This window comes from Orcinus orca, chromosome 15 (assembly GCF_937001465.1).
Source record: "Orcinus orca chromosome 15, mOrcOrc1.1, whole genome shotgun sequence".
Taxonomy (NCBI): Eukaryota; Metazoa; Chordata; class Mammalia; order Artiodactyla; family Delphinidae; genus Orcinus; species Orcinus orca.
The window spans coordinates 9,095,601-9,113,874 of record NC_064573.1 but is presented as its reverse complement, the minus strand read 5'-3'; positions in this window follow the sequence as shown (position 1 = coordinate 9,113,874).

Sequence of the window (18,274 nt, the reverse complement as noted above, 5' to 3'; positions counted from 1 at the left end):
TTATTGAGATCTGGAACAAAGAAATTTACATAAAAGCCTAACAAACCAGCCAGCCCTCATAATGGAGAGGATGGAGAAAAGAGGTATTGAAGATGAGATTTCTTTCTGGTCCCCCTTAGCACAGTCACAATTTATCACACGGTAATAGTGAGTTAAAAAACAGATCCTCTAGTCAGGGGAAAAGGTTATTTTCACATTATTATCCATGTTTGGGCAGGAAGACGATAGGAATAGGGGTGCATGTTACCCATAGGAAAGAAATACTTAGAGGATTAAGCTAAAATGAGCTAAGAAATGCAAAGACAGAAACAGTCAGGGGGTGAATGACATATTCACTACAGCAAGTTATATCAGATTTGTTTATGAGATCACATATGATTTTCCCTAAAAGCATGGGTAGGACTATTTCAGAGTCCTGTGAATGGTTTCCTAACTCTGAACACTGATATTAATTCTGCCTTCTGTATGATACATATATGATTTCAAAGTTTCCAATAACATTAGGTAATGATTGATAATCATCCAATGTTTCAGGATACTAAATCTAAACTATGTATACCATGTGGGACCAATATCAGAAGAAGGTCATCATGGAAGCCCGATCAATCGTCATTTTGGACTGAGAGAGGAAGAAAAAGAGTGAAGGGCTAAAATCTTTCCATCATGTATTTGAATGGGACAAAAATACCCAGAGGAGCCCACTAGCTGGGCAATGCACTGTATCCCCATGAGTTTCTTCTGTATCTGTGAGAAGTGTACTACTCTTTGCAGTGCCATGAATAAGCCTTCAACAGTTATTAAAATATGCACATTGCTTTGCAGTTAAGTGAATTTTCAAAATAATTAATTACACTTAGTCATTCCTCCATATGCATTTTCCAAAATGTAAAGATTTATTATCAGTGTTACAAACATCATAAATTATAAAATAATGGGAACGTGTTATATTTGATTTTCGGAAGTACCTCTATTGTTTATTTTTAGGAAAACACTCTTTTATTTCTATTTTTAAGTCTCTTTAAAGATCATCCATTATAAATTCCCATAGAATACAGAAATATTCCCAAGCCAAAGCAGGAGGGATACTCTCATATCAAAATCTGTGGTTCCCTAGGCTTAATATTTCCAGCAAAAAACAAAACAAAAAACCTTACTTTTCAAAAACTACATATTTTTAGTCCCGAAAGTATTTATTAAAGTGAATTTAATTGTGTCAAGATAAAATTTACCTCTCTGAGAAGTACAAACCCTAATCAAAGTTCAGTTTTTTGCAGATATTCCAACTGAATCTGTTGCTTCTTCCAAAATAGAGCTTTTTTTATAGTAGTTGGTTAATTCTAAGGCAATTCATACCCTGCAAAGTTCAGGAGGACTTTGATCACATACCACCCCTTAGCTTTCCACCTCTCTCTCAGTCTTCTTAGTCTGAATTCATATTAAAGCCATGTCATTCCTTGCTTATTTCATTGTTACTCTTGCGCTTCTCCTACCTTATTACCAAGTTTTGAGGTGCACAGCTGAACTTGCTTGGTTTATTTGAGTGATATTGTCTCATTGAAAGTTAAATTATGTTAAGCTAACATATGTAAGATAAATAGTGAAAGAGATTATCATTTGGGAAAAGCAATTTTTAAGCAGGTGATTTTCTATTGACTTGAGACTATAGATTTCTAATTCAGAAAAAAATAAGTTATGAAACAAATTTTAAGACTGAGACAAAATAGCTGCCTCACTTTTCTGTGAGAAGATTGTTAACATTATTAGGAGAAATTCAGTGTAATTTTTCCAGTGTAATCTGGAAATATGCTGAAGGTGCCCAGAAATGCATTTTCTACTATGGTTTATTGCTTTATTAGTGTTTGCTTTAAATTTTAAATTATGCTTTAGACTGCTGCAACTGTTATAAATTTCTCAATACAAAAATGTTACTTTTGAGGAATTTTGCACAAAGATTGTGGTAAACATCATGAGCGTTACTTGGCAAAGCCTGGAAATAAGTCCAAATGCCAGCAGGTATATGAATCCCTATTCTCCCAGGGTTCTGTACTAAGGTGGGCTTGGGTTAGTGCTTAGATGGATAAAGCATAGGGCTGTGTTTCAAGAGGGTAACTCCTGCCTCTAAGTAATGAAAACCCTACAGCCCAATACCTGGAGAACAGGAATCTATGTTGCCATGGGAATTGAGTTAACGCATATTCCTCTCACTGCAGGGAAGAGAATGCCAAGCCCCTGAGAAGGCACATTTGGGAAAGATGGACATAGTGACCACAATTAGCTTGTCCTCTGGCTCACAGAGAGCTCCCAGAATCCACCCTGGGGTGTTTCTCTTGGTCTCCACATAGAACTCACATTCCCACTAGAAATGGGCTGGTGACATTCTCGATACTCCCCACATCTCACAACACCATTCTAAGCAAAAAGAAGAATGCTAACAACAACAACAAAAATCTACAACTTATATTTCAGCTAAACTAGAAGAGAGAAAACACTTCAAATTTGCATCTTTTAAATTGCTAAATCAACTGAGAGCAGCTCATGCAGCATCGCAGGGGATTGCAAAGTATGGAGGGGACCTAGCAGTCTAGGTGTCAGGAATCAGCAGATAACTTTAATGGCAGAAGGAGCTCTTCTCTGACTAGGAACTGCCATGAAAAGGACTGACTGAAACAGGACAAACTCCGCTACCAACGCAGAGAAAAAGCATACAAAGTTCCTGAGGGTTCCAGAGACAATAAATCTCAGAAGAAAGGGAAAGGAAGTGGAATATCTTTCAACTTGAGTTTTTCCTGGTGGCAACATTCACTGAAGGAACTAGGTTTGTGGTTTTCTTTTACTATGTTAAATATTTTCACTCCACCCTCTTCTTGCTTGTGTGGTTTGTGAAGAGAAGTCCTATGTAGTTCTTAACCTTGTTTCTTATGGACTAGGTGTTTTTGGTTTTGTTTGCTTCCTTTCAAGATGTTCTTTTTCTCTAAGGTTTTGGCAGTTTGAATATAATATGCCCAGGGGTAGACTGTTTAGTATTAAGCCTGCTTGGTATTCTCCAACATTCCTGGAAATGAAGCTTTATGTGTGTCATTATTTTGTAAACCACTAGCCATTATTACTGCAAATATTTCTTCTACTCCAATCTCTCTTACTTCTCCTTAGGATGCTCTAATTACATGTATAGTAAACGTTTTCAAATTCTTACATGGTTCTTGGATATTATGTTTTTTTTTAATGAGTTTTTTGTTTGCATTTTAGTTTAGGAAGTTTCTATCGAGATATATTCAAGCTCACTGGTTCATTTTTTAAATTGTGGTAAAATGTACAAAACTTAATCTTTATCACTGTAACCATTTGCAAGTATATTTCGGAGGCAGGAAATATATTCACAAGGTTGTGTAAATTTTCCCATTACCCCCAATATAAACTCTGCACCTATTAAATAATAACTCTCCATTTCCCCTTCCCTCCAGCCCCTGTAAACCTCCAGTCTACTCTCTGTCCTTACCAATTTACCCATTCTTTGTGTCTCATATAAATGGAATCATATGATATTTGTTCTTCAGGGTCTGGTTTATTTCATTTAGCATGATGTTTTTAATGCTCATCCATGTTATAACATATACTGAAATTTTATTCTTTTTATGGCTGAATAATATTTCATTGCATGCATATACCATATTTTGCTTACACATTGATTTATTGATGCACACTTGGGTTGTTTCCATCTTGTGGCGACAGGGAATAATGCTGTTAGCAACATTGGTGTACAAGCTCACTGATTCCTTTCTACACTGTGTCCAATCTACTGCTGAGCTCACGGGAGGCAATTTTTGTTTCCGTTACAGTGTATTTTTTTTTTTTTTTTTTTTGCGGTATGTGGGCCTCTCACTGCTGTGGCCTCTCCCGTTGCGGAGCACAGGCTCCGGACACGCAAGCTCAGCGGCCATGGCTCACGGGCCCAGCCACTCCACGGCATGTGGGATCCTCCCGGACCGGGGCACGAACCCGTGTCCCCTGCATCGGCAGGCGGACTCTCAACCACTGCGCCACCAGGGAAGGCCCGTTACAGTGTATTTTACTTCTAGTATTTCATTTTGATTCTTAGAGTTTCCACCTCCTACTTACATTACACATCTGTTCTTGTGTATTGTCTACATTTTTCATTAAAGACCTTAACATACTAATAATTTTATTTTTTTGTTTCTGAAAACAAATTTTATTTAAATAAGTGTTTAAATACATTACATAACATTAAAACTGAAGGGGAAAAAAAAACAAAAAACCAGCTTGTTACTTCACATGGCATCGGGCAGCTGTTGCTAGTAAGTTGCGAGCTCTACAGCTACATGACTGATACATCGGTTTGAAATTTGTTCCCTTGTCAAAAGGTTAACTCTGATAGAAGGTTGGCCTCACATTCTAATTTGGACATCGATCAGCTAGGATATGTCTGGTCAAAAAGACCTTGGTGGCAAGACAGATGTCCTATCACCTCACTAGAAGGAAGGTGGCTGCTCTAAGCTCTGTCCACCTGGTCACGTTGGAGATACCAGGGGATCTTTCCCCTGATGACCAAAGACTCCCTCTAGCAGTACAGCTGCCATTGCTGCCTCACCCCATCCTCCACTCTCATGGCTCAGTGACTGAATAATTCTATTTTTAATCAATTACTTATTTGTCAGTTACTTAATTTAATTTTAATTTAATTTTACTTTAAATTCTTTGGTGATTCTACAATCTGTGTCTGGCTCTGATGCTTGCTTTGTCTCTTCACACCGTGTTTTCTCTACCCTTTTAATATGCCTTGTAATTTTTGGCTGAAATCTGGTTATGAGGTATCAGATAATATAAACCAAAGTGAAAGACCTTTCTTGTGGGTTTTATGTTTATCTGACTAGGAGTTCAGCTGTATTTCATATTTATTGTAGCTACAGATCCCAGAGGATTCAAATTCCTCTGATGTTCTTGTTTTTAACTCCTCTGCTATCTCTGGGCTTAAGAGAACCTAAGAGCTCCTGCCTAATTAGAATCTGGGCCCTGCAGCTTTCTAAAATGTAATCCACTTTTATAATTCCAGATTCTCATTAATGTGGTGGTAAAGCATCAGGGAAGGGATTCTACAACCTTATGATTAAATCTTAGTTTTCAGTGGGGCTGTGCCCTTGGACTGTGGCCTTTACACGTGTTTTTTAGCTCCCTTTCACCTCTTGGGTGAGACAGACAGGTAGGCTAGAGGGGAGGAAACTGGGTAAATGTCCTCTCCCCTCTCTGGGTAGGAAAAGACAGCTGGTATAATGCCCTTTCTCCTGGAGAGGAGGCCTTTGTGATGGAGACTGTTCAGAGCATTTTTCAAAATGGTTATTTTCCCTTCCTCCTGCCAGGAAGTGTGCCTTTTAAAACAATTTCAAAATTATCAGCATCACTCCTCATTTCACAAAAGAATTTTACAAAGACATGAAATAGTCACAGAAGCTTAGTATTTCTAAAATTTTTGCTGGCGATCCACAGACCATTCTTAGGCAATTGATCTTTTAGAATTGGCCCTATAGAAAATGGAGCTGGTTATAGTTTGAAGAGGTGTGTTTATTGACTATTTATTTGAATTTTTAATAGTGGATTTTTCAAAATTGTCATCGACCACAAGGATTAGAGTTAAATATTCTTTACTTAGTTCTGTATTTGAATTAAGCAGGTTAAAAAGCCTGAAAGGAATCCTTTGCATTGTTTGCCATATTTTGGCCTCTCATAGTGTGTTTCTACAGCAAGAAGAAGATAACGTAATTCATTATTTAATTTTTTTTTAGCATAGATCTTTCTCTGCTATGGCTGATTTTTAATGATGTTGAAAAGGTATCTAAATGAGGACAATCCTCTGTCCACAAAACGTCAATGTTTTAGTCATGAATTTGTCTATCGTTTCTTAATAGGTGTGCATCTTAAAGGAATCAGGATACTTTACATTGATTATGGTAAATATTTTTTCTGAAAATGTATTATAAAGGAAGAAATAACTGTTTTTTTTTTTTTTCTATATCACAACTGAGTCTCATTAAAAATGCTACACTTTGTTGGATAGAAAGGTTTAAAATAAATCTGCTATTGTTTCATGTTAATCCCTGTGGCCCACTTGGTAAGAATCATGCATTTGAAAAGAAGCAGGACTCCCTGGGGCTACATGATAAAGAAAAAGTAAGTCTACAGACAATCAATATTATAGCACCATGTACCACAGCACTGAATCTTTGTTGTTTAGATATAGATTCAAGAACAGTAACCACTGCAAAAATTATAGTATACTTATGCATTCTGGCAGGACAATATCAATGAAATATTCCATTAATTTGACCCACATCTAACAAATTACATGAAGCGTAAATCCTAGCATAAAATCCAAGTCACTTTTTTCCTTCAGTTTTAAGGTGCATGGTTTCTATGTTGCTTGTATAATTCAAACACAGGGACACTTATTTTATAAGACTTGTAAAACTGAAAATTTAACCTAGTTTCTATGTAGAACAAGACAAAAAAAAAATCTCACTAATTAAATTTAACAAAAGCATCAACCCTTTTTTCTACTGAATTAGCACATTTTTGGAGTCACATTTCTGACCCTAAAAAGGAGCTCACATCTGTTGGAAGTAATGATATATTACTGTAATATGGAATCATATTGAGCCAAAAAATCAAAGGTGGCAATGGAAGTGGGATCAATGATGGAGTTTCTGTGAAAAAGACTTTAAACAGAAAAAACACCCTAATATATTTAAAGATGTTATTAATTTTGAACAAAATAATACAGTAGCTAGACAATGGATAATAAACAGCATTTAACACAAACACCAGTATCTCACTGCACATATTCTATAAGCTGTGAAAGTTGTTAAAAGATAAACCGAAACTGTATTTGAGCAAAAATCAATTCCAACTGAGCAGTGCCAGGCCAGAAATGGTTATGAGGGCTCTTCCCGTAGGAGCCAGGGGAAAGCGTGGAAACAAATGAACAACATACTGATAAAATGACTCAATAGGTAGTAAGCATATTGCATGGATTGAGGCTATTTGCCAAAGGTCCTTGAATCTTCTAAGTGAATTTTATTACAGGAGGCAAAGTGGAATAATTTGAGGAAGGGAGATAATATGGTTTAAGTAAGATACTAATATTTCTTATTAGTATTATTTCCAAACAAAGATATCTTTGCCATATTTTAATGCAGTTCACATGAATCCTTATGTGTCTGGATGAAGAGTTGGGTGGTAAAAAAAAGAGAAGAAAAGGTGGATTCAGAGATAGAACACAAAACATTTTAGTACATAATTCCACATAGTGAACATAGGACTGGGAAGAGTGAAGGATGATTCATAGCCTATGAGATGTAGGGGTTAACAAAATTAGAAAAAAAAATTACTGGAACGGGAGAAATGAGAGAGAGAGGCAAATATTTGGTCCCATTTATGATCAAGAAAGGTCCAGCAGGCTGTGTAACACATGGGGACAGAGCAGGAGAGGGGTCAGGTCTAGAAATATAAATCAAAGTCAACCTGGTAACACTGATATTTAAAGTCATATGAATGGATAACCAAGAAAAATAAGGGCACCACATTTCAACCCTCAGGAGCATTGTTTCTTATTGTTTAACAATAAGAACAGGTATAGAAAAGCATACAAGTGATTTCATTTGAGAAAACAATGTACCATTTCCAGGCTTTCAGTATGACAGGGATCAGAGTGATAAAATGGCATGTTGAAAAGAAGATGAATGGAGCAAGAATTTCTTCAAAATGCCATTTACTCACACATGCTTAAAGGCAAAGGAGAATGTACTGTTTGCAAGATAGTGTTTAATTGCCTGAAAAAAGAAAGCAGACTCTGTGAGGGAAAGTGCCTTCAGTCACTATGACACTTTTTAATAACTGCATCTTATCTTGAGTAAACTACTTTAATAGAATAAATCACTCACGGAAGATTAATCCTTTCAAAAGGCACTGTTTAGGAACATCTTCCTTCTTATATGTTTTAGTACCTTCTTTTATAACTTCAAGTTTTTAACAGACATATTATACTTGCAATAATCTGTGAATATACTTCAATATTCTTGGAGTGGGAAGTTATAGGAATTCTAGGAATTTATTATTTTTCTGTTTGGTTTGATACATAGACATTTCAATGATTGTGATTACGCTGCATTTACCTTGGCTGCATGACTCGCTAAAGAGAGAATGCAGAATCCCTGATTCTCCATTTAACATTTATCTTTCAGATTTGAATTAGTTTGGTGTACTAAGAATCTGAGAATCTGCACATGGCTGTTGGCAAGAATTTTCAGACTTGGAGTTTGCATAAATGCATGCTTTACTTTCTATGTAAAAAATTAGAATACATAAACTGTAGTTTTAAAATGTACTTATTTTTAATAAATTAATTCAGCATTCAAAACCATGCCAGGTTGAATCTGAGAAATGAGCCTTAGGGAACCGTTGTATTACAAATCTAGATACTTATTATTACTTAACTAATTTCAAACCACAAAGCTAATCAACCACATGATAGCTTCGTATATTTTCATTAAACTCTCAAATTAAAAGTCAAGTATTCCACTGCCACAAGTTTTTACATTCCAATATAGTTTGTTTGATTAAGCTTTCTCATAAAAATTCTCCAATGATAGATTTCCTTTACATGAATAATAATAATATTTAATGCTTATTGAGGTTTTACCGTGTTTCAATTACCTCCTAATCCTTTTTATTGTTTAACTAATTTAATTTCAAAACTTATTTCAAAAGTTATTATTATCTGTATTTTACATATTTAAAAGTATGAACAAATAGATTAAACAGTTTAAGCAAGGTCATATGTGTATAGATGTGAAAATGCATTTGTGCATATATGAATGTTACATTTTACAAGATATAGTCGTATGGTTAAAACTTCTGTAAGACTTTTTTTCCAGATAAAAGAATGTCACCAAATTTCCATATATCAGCTATGATAGTAAAAGATGACAGTTACAATACAAATCCAGAAACCTTAAAAGAGGTTCCTAAAAATTATGTCACAATGATTGTTACCATTACAGATAGTTTAGCAAACAAAGATCTTTGGCTGCAGAGATCATATCCATATGGCCAACAATTACTTAATAAAATATTACCTATAAATTCCCTGAATTACTTTGCTACATTCTACTACAAATCTTCAAGGAAGAGCTTTATAATTAACTGAGACTACTTCAACTCTTCCATTTATGAACTTCAGCAGCTGGTACCATTTGATGCATATAGAAACTGTTTATTCTTCCTTTTTTATTTAGGAAACATATAATAATTGTTTGCTCGGTGTCAGAATATGTACCAAATACTGGAGATACAACATTAATAACACATAATTTAATTAAATGCGCTGACAACTGAAAAGTATAACCGATAAACCTCTGTAAAAATAGATTAGCAAAGATATGAAGTAACAAGGGGGCACAACTAAACTTCTTTTGGAGGTGAGAGAGATCAAGGAAGTATTTTCTGAAGTCCTGGAATGTCTACTGGTGTGGTCGTGAAGGGATGGGGGATGGGCATGGACAGCATCTCCACCGAAGAGATTATTACCAAAGTCTTTCAGAAATTTTTTCTAACAAGTATAGTATTTTCACTAGTATTTTTAAATTTCCTTTCCCAATATCAAATGACATATATTTTATTGGCAACAAATTTCAAGAGCATGTCCAATGCAGTGACCAAAACAGATGATTTAGTTTTATTTAATCCAGCAAATCTAAACAAACTCCTGCATAAGCTTTTCCTTAGCTGTGTTTTGCTGTTGGTAGCAGGTGAATTTTAACTGTTTCCTGGCTGTGTACAATAGACCTCTGACCAACTTGTTCCCTTTTGGCGTACCATTTTAGAGACCTTGAGAAACTGATTTAATCTTCCTGAAAATATTTGACTCTGATGTTAATAGTACTACTTAGCACATGGACTTGATATGTTATTTAAATGAAATATGTAAATCATTTGGAACAGTTTAAGGCATAGCAGGCACCCAATAATTAAATACTAATGTTAATATTATTATTCTCTAAATATCAAGTCTAGAAAAATACAATTTACTTACGGTAGACATTGACATATATGTAAATTGTATCATTCTTATTTCTCACTATTTAAAAGGCAATGTTAGTTAATTTAAAAGTTAATCAAATGCTCTTATATGACTCAGATAATTGTTTTTTTTAATGCCCTCCAGAAATTGTCTATGTTATAAGCAGAAACTCATTTTAACTGAAAATTACATCATAGCTGATCTTTCCTTGTGCACTTTGCAATAGTCTTTGTGCCAAAGCAATAAAATACAACATAGATATGTAAATGAATTTTGTTTTGCTCTTAGTTATTTTTCTGTCTTTTAGTTTATGAGATACTTTCAACATATTTTCAGCTAGTGTATGCATTACAGTTCAAATTATAAGAATTATTGCATCAAAACTACAATAGTTAAAAGTATGGTATCCATACATTCACCGACCATTCAACCTTTTGTCATAAAAGGATTCAGTCACACCATTTAATGATTATTTATGATATGGTAGATAAATATCATTAGCACATTATGATATATCATAATATATCAATATATGTCATTTTAGCATCTGGGAATACAGAGATGAATTTATTTAGTCCCTATTTTAAAAGGAGAATGTGTGCATGTTTTGTTTGGATGGGATTTTCAGAGTTTAGAAAACAAAGAGGAGAACACACATTAATGATCTGATGTAGTATGATATATTCAATACTAGAGAGGTAATTACAAAATACTGTGGAGAGCAGATAAAGGAGGAAAAATACTGCAGATGAGAATTACGGAAAGAGTGACAGAGGAGTTTGCATTTTAATTGGACTTTTAAGAAAAAGCATACATATATGAAATCCAGGTGTCAGCAAGAAGTTAGCTAGAAATTTAGATTCATTGCCTCAAATCCCCATGCAATACACTGTACATGTCCAAAGCCCTACCGTGATTTCTGGAAATTTAGACTTTTAGAGACACTTATACTTCTAGGCTCCCACTTCCACAGAGTTTTTTTACCTGATTTCATAGCACCAACCCCTTCAGGTACTACTCAAAACAAACAAACAAACCAAATAATTTTTAAAAATATTTATGGTTATGTTCAGAGAGCATAATGTGATTTGTGATTTTTATTTTTCCTGAATCCATTAACATGAAGCATGTTTTGATGGGGTTCCATTGTGATATAATTCCATTTAAATGTAAAGAAAGTCAATGAGGGCTTCCCTGGTGGTGCAGTGGTTGAGAGTCCGCCTGCCGATGCAGGGGACACGGGTTTGTGCCCTGGTCCGGGAGGATCCCACATGCCGCGGAGCGGCTGGGCCCGTGAGCCATGGCAGCTGGGCCTGCGCGTCCGGAGCCTGTGCTACGCAATGGGAGAGGCCACAACAGTGAGAGGCCCACGTACCGCAAAAAAAAAAAAAAAAAAAAAAGTCAATGAATCTGAGTGAAATCTGCTTATATTCTTCAATAAATCTTACTCTTTCTCTCTAATCCACACTTGTATAACTAATACAGTTCATTGAAAAAAAGCTGGGTTCCCTGCACAATAAATGATATCGAATATTTATTACAGATCTCAAAGGACACAGATGGATTTTCAGAGCCCTTGGTTGACTTGGCAGTGATGGCCATTAGAATTTTTTCTGTGTGTGACAGGTATACACTCAGTCAACTTAATGTGCATGTCAGAGCAAATCCTCATATAATACATACAATACCTAACTCTGCAGGGCCTTCATATAAGGTTTATGTTCAATAAATCTGCCATTTACACAGAAAAGAGAAGATAATGGATCACTATCTCTATGAAATGAGAAAAAAAGAATATCCCAGTCCATTTTTCTTATTTTCTAAATATACATAAATAGAGCCAAATTTAATTTTAAAAGTTTTGGTCTGATGATTTAAACTGGAGTAATCTCTTTTTTTACGACCTTATTTCCCCAGTGTTCTTGGTGGCAATATTTCAAGTCAATTCAGGTTAAATTAGCTGACAGGAATTTTAGGCTTTGAGATCTCCTGTATTTTCTAAATGCAGACATGAACATTTGTGGGTCATTTATACTGCATCAAATTGTGTTCTATATTTTTGGCATGCAATAAAGTTTAATTGAATATTTTATACACATTATTTTGATGTGCTCTGTTTTTTTCCCCTTACCATATATAGCGTGATCATCTAAATTATTTGAAACAATTTAGATTCTAAGCAATTTGAGAATAGTCTTTTTTTTTTTAGTCTTTTTTTTTGAGTTCCCACACTATTTAACACTTTGCTTAGACAATTATTTATAATTGATTTAATTTTTTTTTTTTTTTTTTTTTCGGTACGCGGGCCTCTCACTGTTGTGGCCTCTCCCGTTGTGGAGCACAGGCTCCGGACGCGCAGGCTCAGCGGCCATGGCTCACGGGCCTAGCCGCTCTGCGGCATGTGGGATCTTCCCGGACCGGGGCACGAACCCATGTCCCCTGCATTGGCAGGTGGACTCTCAACCACTGCGCCACCAGGGAAGCCCATAATTGATTTAATTTTATAAATGAGTTGAGCCTTTTAATAATGGATGTAATATGAGTTGGGTAACTACTGGTTTAATTAAAGAGTGAATGAAAATCAAAATAACATCTAATATTAAAACCCTGTTGTAACATCTTGAGGGAGCTATTGAATTAACTGCTTCTTCACTGATTTTACACTTTCCATCAATTTTTCCTTAACGTTGGTGTCAAATACTTGGACTTACTATCTTGTGCGGCCTTTCCATCCTGTGTGGCCCTTAACAAGAAGATAAGGGCCAAATGCAGTTTGCTTGCTTATATTTCCCCAGAACTTCACAAAGGACCTGGCACTTTGTATGTATTCAATATTTATCCAATTAAGGATTAATTTGGCCTAAATGACCTCACCTTAATTTGGCCTATAAGATTGCACATGAGTTGGTCCCTCCCTAAATTTCTAATTTCATGCTGTGCTTCTGGTGACACTGATTTTGTACCTTCTCCTGCTGCTTTACTAATCCCAGCCATATTGTTATCGTTTCCCTCTTAACAACCATTGCCTTTGCTCTTTTCTCTGCCTGGCATGCTCTTCACAAGATTTTCAAGTGCCTTATTATTTTTCATTAGTCAAACCTCAGTTTACTGTCTTATTTTATTCATGGTACATTTTCTTATCTGAAACCTCCTTGCATATTTATTCTTTTATCTGCTATCACTTTAACATCCTGGATGACAACTTGGACCTTCTTCATTTTGTTCACTCTTGTCTTCTCAAAGTCAAGAACAATATCTGGTACACATTAGGTACTTAATAGAAAATACTGTATAAAGACACACATTCTGGCATATGATAAATGATTTGCAAAGTATACTGCAGGAATTGTCTAGGCTTCTCTAAGTTTTAAAGCAGCACTATTTAATGGATGCTCCTGGGGGCATTCCTGAGGGCCACTGAAACACACTTAAACAGAACAAAGGAGCACACACTGAGCTTGAAACACGGAAAGATAATCCCATATAAGGTGGTAAACCAAGAAAAGGCTCTGTGGACTCTTGATCTCTGGGTAAGGAAGTGTTCAAGGCCCAGGGGTCATTCTTATCTGACAGAGCAGAGGTCATAAAACTATGCAAGGGACTGCCTTTCCCAACAGTGTAGAACATCTTCAATTGTTGCAGTCAGTCTCCTGAAATCCAAAGTAGGCGTGTTCATCCTTCATAAATCTGTGTGATTGCGTTATTTGGTTCTTTGTGATTGAATTTTAAGATATCCTCATATATTTTAGATATTAGCCCTCATAAGATGTATGGTTTGCAAATACTGTCTCCCATTCAGTAGGCTGAGTTTTCACTTTTTTGATTGTTTCCTTTGCTGTGAAGAAACTTTTCTAGTTTGATGTGATTCTCTTTGTCTATTTTTGTTAGGGGAACCACTCACTAAAACGGCCCACCCTGGCCAGGCACCATAGTAACTACTTGCATGAGTTATCTTACAACAGGATGTCCTGGTAAGGAAAGTGGAACTAACAAGCTACCACCAACTGGAAGAATTCGGGAAAGATCAAAAGGAGAGAGGAGACGCCAGTCCATATGTCCTACCACCTCCCAGAATCCTTCTTGCTGGAATCCATCTTGGCTGAGCAATGCATGTGCCACCAGGAAGGACCCTGAGTCAGAGTGATTGGCCAGACACTTGACCGGAAACTAACCCCTTTACCATAAAACCCGAGACTGCGAGCCACATGGCAGAGCAGTTCTCCTGGGCTCCCTTACCCTCCTGCTCTCCTCCTGGGAGCCCCTTCCCAATAAAATCTTGCTTTGTCAGCATGTGTGTCTCCTAGGACAATTCATTTCCGAGTGTTAGACAAGAGCCCACTCTCGGGCCCTGGAAGGGGTCCCCCTTCCTGCAACATTTTTGCTTTTTGTGTGTGTGCTTTTGATGTCATTTCCAAAAAAGTATTGCCACGGCCAATGTCAAGAAGCTTTTTCCAAAGTTTTCTTCTAAAAGTTTTATGTTTTCAGGTCTTACATTTAACTCTTTAATTCATTTTGAGTTGGTTTTTGTGTGGGCTGTAAGATAAGGGTCCAATTTCATTCTTTTGCATGTGACTCTCCAGTTTCCCAGTATCATTTATTGAAGGCTATCCTTTCCCCCACTGTATATTATTAGTACTCTTGTCAACAATCACTTGACCACAAATGCATGGGTTTATCTCAGGGATAAAAAATGGGAAACGGGCCTGAATAGACATTTCTCTGAGAAGATATTCAAATGGCCAACAGTATTTGACAAGGAGCTCATCATCACTAATCATCAGGAAAATGTAAATTTAAACCACAATGAGATATTACTTTATACTTGTTAGAATGGTTATTATAAAAGAAAACAAACAAGTGTTGCTGAGGATGCAGAGAAAAGAGAACCCTTTACACTGTTGGTGAGAATGTATTTTGGTTAATCTGCTATGGAAAACAGTATGAAGATTCCTTAAAAATTTAAAAATAGAACTACCACATAATCCAGCAATCCCACTTGTGGGAATAAATTGAAATGAAATCAGGATCTTGAAGAGATATCAGCACTCTTATATTCACTGAATCATTATTCACAATAAACAAAACATCAGAGCAGTCTAAATGTCTGTCAGCAAATGAAAGGAAAAAGAAAATGTAATATATATAATAAAATATTATTCAGCTTCAAAAAAGAAGGAAATCCTGCCATATACGACCACATGGATGAACCTGGAGGACATTATGCTAAGTGAAATAATCCAGTCACAGAAGGACAAATATTGCCTGACTCCACTTATATGAGGAATCTACAATAGTCAAATTCATAGAAACAGAGAGTAGAATGGGTGGTTACCAGGAGCTGGGAGAGAGGGAAATGGGGAGATGTTGGTCAAAGAGTACAAAGTTTCAATTTTGCAAGATGGTAAGTCCTAGAGATCTTAACTTTGTTAAGAGGATATATTTTATATTGTGTTCTTATCACAATAAAATAATAAAATAAAAAGGGTAGGAGGAGGAAAGTAGTAGAGGTAGTGGATATGTTTATGGAATAGGATTGTGGTGATGGTTCCACAGATGTATACTTATCTCCAAACTCATCAAGTTGTATACATTAAATACGTATGTGTTTTGTATGTAAATCATGTCTCAGTAAAGTGATTTTTAAAAAAATAAATAAATGTGATATTTCTCATTATTTCTAATTTTCTAAATTCACAGAATATTAATCCCCGTTATTATATTTTATTCTTTGCACTGGTGATGAGGTATGTATGTTTACTAACTGTATTTTTTCTATAGTGTCTGTGTGGGTACACACGGATGTGGTCATGTCCATTGCAGTGTGTAAAAAAATTATTGCTATATACTAGTAAGACTTTATCTTTTGTCTCCGCAACGCTGAGAAAGTAGTGAACCTGTTGTAGTATGTGTTAACATGAGTACCATTAAGGGAATAGTTTTCCTTCTCTCTCTCTCTTTTTTTTAAAAATTTATTTTTGGCTGCATTGGGTCTTTGTTGCTACACCTGGGCTTTCTCTAGTTGCAGTGAGTGGGGGCTTCTCTTGTTGCGGAGCATGGGCTCTAGGCGCATGGGCTTCAGTAGTTGTGGCACGTGGGCTCAGTAGTTGTGGCTCACGGGCTCTAGAGTGCAGGCTCAGTAGTTGTGGTGCATGGGCTTAGCTGCTCCGCGGCATGTGGGATCTTCCCGGACCAGGGCTTGAACCTGTGTGCCCTTCATTGGCAGGCGGATTCTTAACCACTGCACCACCAGGGAAGCCCTTTTCCTTCTCTTTTAAGAGTAGAATGTACAGTGTATTCTGGTCCATTCACACCCAGCATCATTGTGAGTGGTGGCTATGTTGCAGCGGAGACCGCAGGCCTGCTGAACTGAGGCTCTGATTTGTTTCAACAGGTCATCCACTGGTGTATTCCTGTGAGAGTGGCCCAACCGGGAGTGCTGAGCTACAGAAAAAGACCTCTGTGATTAGATGATATTTAATGTAAAAGGATAATCATTTAGGATATATGTGTCTCATGAGAAGAAAGAAATATAGCAACTGAGTTTTACAGGTGTATTATTGAATGCCTGACTGACATAACAGAGAATTAGATTCAAAGAAGCTTTTAAATACATCATGTGAAAATTAAGTTACAATTACAGGTCTGATAATAGCGACAATTTTCCAGGTAACCTACCCAGTCCCAGATACTATATTATTCACTTTAGATCCATGATCTACAAAAGCCATACATATTAATCGATCAATAGTTTAGTTTACTGTGTAAACTAAAGTTACTGTGTAATCATATATGGTGCTCATTCATGTCAAATGCTATAAGAAAGCTCAAGTATAGGCTGACATGATCACTGCTCTCATGTTGTTTATATATTATTTGAAAGAAGACAATAAAACATTTTATAAAAATAAATTATTTAATTGAGAAGTACAGAATGCTCTGCAAGAACATAATCAAAAAACAACAGCAATCTAGAGGGTGAGATAAGAATCCCATCAGAATAGATCAACATTACCCTGATACAGAAAGGGTGGATTTTATTATGGGAAGTGGTGTGGGGAAATGACAAAAGATTTCGGGAGAGAAGGCAAAGAAAATATTTTGCAGGCAGCCATCCAAGGTGGCATGCGTGGAGTGAAGACTCCCTGGCAGGCAGTGCTGGGGAGTTTCTGGTGTGTTTGGAACGTGAAGTGGGCAGGGCTAGGAGGGAGAAGTGATGCTGGAGTGTCAGCAGTGACGTCACCGCACACCTTATAAGACCGGGAAAGGAGGTTTTAGTTTTCTACTGAAACCGTGTACAAGCCCCTGTGTCCTTGTCTTTTGAAGTAAAAGGCTGAGTTGAGAGTTAATGATGGGGAAATGTGAAGCTGTAGAAACAAAGAACAGCTGTTGGACTGGGGAACTGGCAAAAATTTAGACCGTAAATCTGCCACATAGCAGAATCACCAAACTCCCAGTTCCCTGAAAGATATCGATAAAGGCCTGACACACATTCCTAAGCTGTGTTTACAGGAAGCCGACCCACCAGATGAAAACTGCTGACTGCAAGAACATAGACCCTAGACTGCTTGGAACCAGAAAGTTGATGATGCTGACTCACAATTACCTCACCACCAACCAATCAGAAGAATGCCCATGAGCTGACCACGCCCTGTTCCTTGAGCCATTACTATAAGACTCCTCACTACCCACTCCAGGATGGGACACGCAGTCTTGAGGGCATTGGCCCCCTGTGGCCCCTTTTGCCTGGCAAAGCAATAAAAGCTATTCTTTTCTGCTTCACCCAAAACTCTGTCTCCAAGATTCAATTCAAGGCCGGTGTACAGAGGCTGGGTTTCGGCAACACTACCCGGGCAATGAGTAGCCACTGATAGACTTTGGGCAGTGGAGTGATAAGTGTGAAAAGATATGTGTTTTGGAACCATCCCTGAGAACATAGTAAGGAGAGTAGCAAGAGCGAAAGCAGGGAGAAGTCACAGGAGGCTGTAGGTTTCAGGTGAGAAATGGTGGCAGCATCGAGAGGGTGACAGTGAGGATGGACAGGAGTATTTAGCAGGCAGAGGGGATAGAATTTTGTGATTCCATGGATGTGGCGTGTGAAGAGCTCCACATCCATGGAAGAGTCTCTATGCTTTTGACTTTGACACTGAGTAGTGATGACATTTGCACAGGTAAGGAACATCAGAGAGG